Raw genomic sequence first — 5946 nt, 5'->3', positions numbered from 1 at the left:
TGAGCACTCCAGGGCAGCAGACATCTGGTACAGCCATACCTTGTCATGTGCTATTGTTTATGTAACCCCGGTGATTTCATGTTACGGAGCAGACAAGGTACATCTGTGACCCAGAATTTCCCCAGAAAAACCCCGGCAGATTTACAAGCAGCAAACCAAAGATGAACTGACCTGACATGAGCAGCTCCCTGTCAGCAGCAGGAACAGCTTGAACTCAGGGATGGGGTTGTGTTTTCTACCCCCTCCTTCCTTTGGTCTCTGTGGAGCAATTCATGGATTGCAACACTGGCCAGCAGGGGTGGGGCCCTCCCTCCTGGCACCCACCAGCAGCAAGTTAATGAAATAAAAATAAACACCTTTCCTGAGCCATTTTGTGTATTCTGAGCAACCTGGGCCCGTGGAAGAGAATTGGAACAAGATGGTTTTGAAGGCCCTTTCCAACCCAAACCATTCCAGGAGCCTATGACCATTAGCAGGGATCACATCTGTCAGTCTCTCCTAGTCAGTCTAGGATACAACAATTCCTGTGCTCTGGGATAGTAAAAATGGGAAATTTGGGGGGTGGAGGTGAATTTTCATTTCTTTTGCTTGCTCAGATAGAGCCCAAACACATCAAAAACAGATGGAGGAGGCACATGGAGGCTGTGTGACATTTCCAGGAGTGCTCAAACCCTCCTGCTCTGGAGGGACTGAGCTGAGGAACCTGGCACGACACAGACCCTGCACAGCCTAAAACCCATCACCTGTAGGCTCTGCTGCCTGCATCCATCAGCTCCAGAGGCTCATCTTGGACAAAATTCCATGTCCTCAATCCAGCAGCCACTCCCTCACTGCTGAGCAGCCAAGGTCTATCTGCCTCAGCTTTTTTTTCTGGAAAAAAAAAATTGCTGCTTCTTGTTGAATCTGTTATTAATTCCTTTCTTTCCATGTTTTCCCCAGCTTTTGGGGGATCACAGAGGAATCACCACCACAGCCTGAAGCTCCAGCCTGGAAAAAGGGGTTTCTGCAAAACACAAAGGGACAGAGCAGCCACTCCAGGGGATCTTGGGGCAGAGGGGGGAGGAGGAAACGACCGCAAAGTCCCACCCTTGCTTGTACAAACACAGAGGGATGGGATTAGGGAATCCTGTGGGATGCAGGTGAAGCTGCACTTACCCAGTGGGAAGTTTAGCTGAAAAGAACATATAAAATAATATTCCACCCTCCCTCACTTCTCCCTGTAAGCTGGGCTAAAGCAGGGCCACGTGGTTTCTCTGTTTTGGAGATCTACAGTATAAAAAATGCTGTAACAACAAAGAAACCCAAAATAAAAAAAGATGTTGAACTGCACATGACTTTCAGAACTGAAAAGGAAGAGGTAGGGAATGAGCCCCTCAGAAATATTCCTTTGCTGAGCAGTGGCTGGTAACAGCTTTGAGGTGCCCTGGCTGAGTGGCAAGGCTGGCAGGGGCCACGAGGGCTGGCGAGATGTTAAGAACATGCTAAGGAGGATTTTGTGTTGTCCAGACCTCAAGAGATACAAACTCTCCCCGTTCCTGACCTTGGAAAAAATTGATTTGCCAACCTCTGGCTGTTTTTCTCTGTCTGGGTTGCAGCCTCTCCTGGCTAAAGTCTCTCTTCGTAGCTGTAATCAAGCCCCAACCATCCTGAGGTGCAATTCCATTTTCTGCTCCTCTCCTCCCATCAGCTGAACAGCTCAGGTGAAGTATTTCACCCTTATTTCTTCAGGAGCACAATTAAACTGGGGAGTCTGGCTAGAATTGCAAATAGAGCTTGGAAATTAATTGAACACCTGGAGCAATACCCTTAGACCCCCCCATACTGAACATTTGTTCCAAAGTCACTCCCCTGGGAAGGCTGAGCTCCCCGTGCACAAAGTGTGCACAAAGGCCAAGCCCAGGTGTGGAGCCACAGAATCACAGGATCATGGAATGGTTTGGGTTGGGAGGGAGCTCAGAGTTCACCTCCCAGTGCAGGGACACCTTCCTGTGTGTTGTGACCTGCCCAGCAGGGATCACCTTTCCTGCCCTCCCGTCTGAGCTCTGTTCATTCCTTGGGCAGTGCCAGGAACATCGATCCCCCTGCACTGCCCTGGGAATGTGGCAGCAAAACAGGCCCAGGCTGTCAGTTCAGAGCCAGAAATTCCTTCTTGAAGCAGTGTCCAGGCTTGTGCTGGGATAAATCAGTGGTGCTCGGCCTGGAGTCAGGGATGGCTCCTTCCTCTGGATGAGGGAATGGTGTATCCCTGCCTGGAACAAGGAGCTCACAGCCTGCCCCTGAGCGGTGGCCCCTCAGGGCAGCAGAGCACATTCCCAGTGTGGGATGTGATGTGCAGGGGGAAAACTGGGATGGTTTGTGAGGATCCAGGTGAACAGAGAGGGGCATCAAATGATCCAATCCCTTCTTAACCTCCCTGGTATTCAGGAGCCTCCAAACTGGCTCTGCCTGTCTCATTCATCTCTGACAAAAAGCAAAGAGGGTTCTGAGGTGGTTTGGGGCTGGGTTTAAGTGTTAAACTCAATTTAACCTTCAGCAGAGCCTTTGCAGCAGTGAGACCCAGCGCAGTTCTCAGGGCTGGCTGGCAGCTGGAGTGTCCCCTCTGAGGATGACACTTAGGATGACTTAGGATGTGACAAGGTTTTCACTCCCTCAGTATCTTTTTTTCCCCCATCCTTTCCTCCCTGTGCGAGCACACCCATTAACTACGGTGCTGTGTCAGCACATTTTTTTATTTCTTGCCTTTCAGTCTTGTTAAAAAGCTGTCAGGGATGATCCACAACTTACTCATCCCAGCCCAGGACTTGGTTTTTGGAGTATTCAAGGATTTGCCTGTCTCCTCAGCGACGCTGAGTGAGGAGCTGCTTGCCAAGGGCTGCTGTAGCTGCTAAAAATGTACATGGTTCACAAAGAGGAGAAAGGGATGTGAAGTGGATCTATAAGAGGCCATTAAACAGGAAATGCTGGCTCAGGAAGTCCCCAGCCTGCAAAATGTTGGAAAATCAGAGGCTGCACAGCCATTCACAATCAGGTATTTTGGTAAAAATCAGATATTTTGCGGCCTAAGTGCTGTTTATTCATCGTTTCCCATTCACTGTGAGGGAAGTGGTTAAATCCTGAGGAAAATCTGGGCACTGGCTATTGTTTGCACTGGAAAATGGCTGGTGGGGAAAACAGGGAGGAAAATTATACAACCAAGTGTCATCGTGGGGTTGCATCAGCTGCAGCTGCTGAGCTCAGGGTCAGGCTCCAGCAGCACAGAACTCCATGAAAATGGCCAGGCCGTGGCTCTCAGGTAGCTCTGACCCAGGACCCCTCAGTGAAATCAGTTTTTCCATGAAAACAGAGGGAAATCACAGCTGAAGGCTGCCACCCACTGCCTTCCCTTCACTTCAGGAGGGACGGAGTGAGGCTTTCCTGTGGAGGAACGGTCCAGGGGATGTGTTCTCACTCCAAGCCTCACGGGGATGGATTATCCTGGGTGGATATTTAAGAGACCTCACGAGGCCCAGGGTGGGGAGATACAGAGGGGTCTGGCAGCACAGGAAGGTGGGCCAGGAACCCAATACAAGCCCATTAAGGTGGTCCTATTTTCTGCCAAAATTTGGTAGCACAGTTTTTACCTAAAACTAACAGGGAAAATTATATTATGAGAGCTTTTTTTCTCTGGCTGATATAAAACACTAAAAAATTGTCTTTGTCTCAGTTTATGGTAACTTACAGGTCCTGCATCACCCCTGACTGAGGCAGTTTGGTTTGGGTTTTTAATCGATCATCTTTTCCAAAAGAGATCCTCAAGCAGGCTCCACAGGGCTGCGCTTGCTCTCTCCCAGATCCTGGTTCAATCCATGTGGTCCTCTGAGGTTTGGGATGTGATTCAAAGGGAGACACACCCAGACTGGTGTGGGAAGAGATTTCAGCTGGCACAGGGTGCCCAGAGAAGCTGTGGCTGGCCCTGGATCCCTGGAAGCGTCCAAGGCCAGGTTAAAGCAGCCTGGGATAGTGGAAGGTGTCACTTCCCACAGCAAGGGTGGCACTGGATGGGCTCTAAGCCCTTCCAACCCGAACCATTCCAGGATTCCATGGCTTTGCATGAAAATTCAGTGGTGCAGGAGCCAGCAGCCTGGTCCTTGGGGACATCCCATCCCCGTGAAACCGGGCAGGGATCGGGCTGGGATGGTCCCTCACCCTTCTCCTGGTGACCATTTCCACCAGGACGGGCAACAAACCCCACTTCAGCACTGCCTGCATCAGCCTCTTGTGGGCCCCTCAGTGGTCACCCATCTGGGAATGCTCTCCTGGAATGCCTCCAAGACACGAATCCATGGAAAAGCCCCTGGACACGGAGCTGGTGAGTGCTGACTCAGCAGGCAGTGCCAGTGCAGGGGCTGCTCTGAACCACGTGGCTCCGAAATAATTCACCGTGTGCCCCAGGCTGGGAGCTGTGTGGGGAGTGAGCACCTTCCCAAAGCTGGCAGGGTGGGAAGGGAATGCCAGGAGGGATGGGAGGGAGAGCCTGCTGCATCCCACCCTTCACAGACATCAGAGAAACATCTGCTGGCCGAGAGCAAACTGCTCTTCCGGCAACGTTTTCCATGAAAACTCTTACTTGGAAAAGGAATTCAAACGGGTTTTAGATCATTGCTTTTTTGCTTCCAAGCATGGTCTGGGAAAGGGAATAAATGCAAATTTTCCTGCATGGCAAAAGCTCCGTTTCAGAGGATTTGGAGCAAATCCTGCCCCTGGTCTCAGTCTCTCTGCCTGATTTTGTCCTGCATCCCCAATTTCTCCATCTCTCCCTTTCCCAGCCACAATTCAGGGATCTAAATGATACCATTTCCCATCCTTATTATTTCTGGCTGCTCAAGATGAGGAGTTATTCAAGAGAAAGAAATCCATATGTTGTTTGTTTCCATCAAACAGGGCCTCATCCACTTTTGGGACTGTAAGAGCTCATAAAATACTTTTATAGTTCAGCATCATAATATTTAAAATTATAATAAAATACTAAACCTCTTGTAAAAAATTAACATCCTAGAAATATTAGTGGGAAACATTAATTATTTATCATTGCATATAAATAATAAACTCCTATTTATGGCATTTTAATTGGAGAGGTTCCCATGGCTGCTTTAGGCACCCCTGAAGAAGCCTCTATAATCCAATTTTTATGGGAATTACAGTATCTCTGCCTGCTACATCCACAGAATTCTGGATTTTCCAGACCGTGTTCCCAAAAATCTGAGGGCTGTGGGACCCCATGAGCAGCTCTAGTGGTTTCCAGCATCTCCTGATCTCTGGAGCATCCCCACATCTCTGGAGCTCTGGCAGAGCTGGATTAATGGTTGGATTTGATGATCTCAGAGGGCTTTCCCACCTGAATGATTCTGGGATTCTGGGAGAGGAGCAGCCACCCCTTTGGGTCTGGATGCTCGCCATGGATGGGTTGCATCCTTTGCCACATCCCTCTTGTGCTGACAGCCCAAATTCCCTTCCCAAGGGGAATTCCAGCCCCCTGAGCAGAGCTGGGGACGTGGTAAATCCCAACCCCACAGGGCTGAGCCCCAGCATCCCAATTCCCCTCCCAAAACCTGGGTGACACCTCTGGCTACCAACCTCTCCACCCTACAATCCACCAACTCTCTTTCCCACGCACCCCCAGGGCTTCCACCATCTTTTTCCAGCAAAGCAGGAGGGATTTGAGCAAATCCTGCCCCAAACCTGCAGCTCTGAGGGCGGGCGGGCGCCGGGTGCGGCGGGAGGCCCCGGGATTAGGCTGCAGCGGGGATTAGTTGGGTCAGCAATTAAACATTGGCGCTCACGCTGCCGGCAAGAACCCGGCTCAAGGACAAACCCGGTGCCTCCTTAAGGGCTGCAGCCACTCCAGAATGCTGCATCCCTCAGCTGGAGCGTTCCTGGGATCACAAACAAGGCGGCTGTGGCACGGCT

The sequence above is a fragment of the Corvus brachyrhynchos genome, unplaced genomic scaffold (genome assembly GCF_000691975.1).
Source record: "Corvus brachyrhynchos isolate BGI_N302 unplaced genomic scaffold, ASM69197v1 scaffold280, whole genome shotgun sequence".
Classification (NCBI taxonomy): domain Eukaryota; kingdom Metazoa; phylum Chordata; class Aves; order Passeriformes; family Corvidae; genus Corvus; species Corvus brachyrhynchos.
Note: the sequence above shows the minus strand (reverse complement) of the source record.